Below are 1552 nucleotides of genomic sequence, written 5' to 3'. Positions count from 1 at the left end.
TACTCATCGCGTGCCATGTTTGGCCCGTGAGGCCCAAGTTTTCGAGGTCGATCGAACACTATTAAATAAATTCGCATAATTACCGCGCCGTTGATAAGATACGTAATTTCCTGTTTAAGATCCTTGGTTATCGTTCAACGCACTCGTTTAATATCGCCTCGTACACGGATGCACGGGGTGTTTCGGTCGTGTGCAAAAAACTTTTACCGTAGTCTCTGTAGTTGTCGAAGGTGTACGATTACCGAAACTTTGATCGCGATCGTAACGATCTCTTAAATTGTATCACACTTTCGACAGCGGTAAAAGCTCAATATATAAATTCTCAATTGTACGTTGCCGAGGTTCGAAGTTAATAATTGAACGAGTTAATAATTGCCAGTTGGATATCGCTTTATAATTATTTGCCATTCTATTTCTCGGATCTTTCTAGTTTCCCGAAAAGAAACCTATTCTGCGCTTTATTGCGTTACATATCGATAGAAAATATCCAAGTATTTAACTTAAACAGTATTCATTCGCAGTTTTGGTCGATTGTGTTTTAGTACTTACTATTCCAGTGAAGTTTAGAAATTTGAAGTTTACAAAGTGTGACGTATTTTTTATTTCAAAGTTTCCAGTGTTCTTGCAATATCGTAAGCTCTTCTTTCCAGCTACGATATTGCGCGTAGTTATAAAATTGCCAGTGTTGTAATTTTCGTGTTATCATTCGATTTATTCGAGAGATACGTCAACGTATTTAGACGAGTTACTACGTGCAAGTAGCTTATTGGACGTAAATCGGTCGAGATAGAATGTCAAACGGAATTCGGATCGTGGAGGGTTAAACTTCTATCATTACGTAAGTAGTATCAAGAAAATCTATCCACGTAATCATTCCTTGAAATAATCTCTCAAAAAATTTCCTAAAATTCTGCAGACGCGTGTCAAAACACCTCGTTACGTATCCGGCACCGACTTTCTAACTTAAAAACAAAAGCGATTCGTTTTGAGAAGTAATCGATTCCTTTTATCGACTATACCGACCGTGACTCTTCCATTTTTCGTGGCGATTTAGACGAGACCCTCCGCAATTTAATGAAAACGGCAACGAACACGATGATCGAGTTAGGGAAAGTTCGTGACAATGTGTTTTCGTTTAATCAGGGACCGGAGGATTCCGGGGTGTCCAGAAACCGTTCTGAGATCGTCGCGGCCGGCGTTGCGGCGGTACGCGCCGGCAAAGACAGTTTGACGTTCATTAACAAAAGCAAGCGGCGTGATAAATAGCAACGCGGCCAGTGTGGCGCGGAATTGCGAAACTCGGATGGAATTTAATTTCCAGAACGACGAACGGCGGCCCTCACCGTGCACGGCAACATTGTTTCTATCGAGTTGGAGCACACTGATTACACAACCGTCCCTTAAGCCTCATTACCGTCGCTGAAAATTTCCATACAGCTGTAGGCACGAGCGGGCGAATGCAGAACCGCGCGTGGTAGAGAGGAGGCTCGTCCGGATCACGATTCGCCTCGAGTCCTATGAATTAGCGTCCCTCGTCGTTTTCTTTTCTCCC

The sequence above is a fragment of the Bombus impatiens genome, unplaced genomic scaffold (assembly GCF_000188095.3).
Source record: "Bombus impatiens unplaced genomic scaffold, BIMP_2.2 scf_0089, whole genome shotgun sequence".
NCBI classification, from domain to species: domain Eukaryota; kingdom Metazoa; phylum Arthropoda; class Insecta; order Hymenoptera; family Apidae; genus Bombus; species Bombus impatiens.
Note: the sequence above shows the minus strand (reverse complement) of the source record.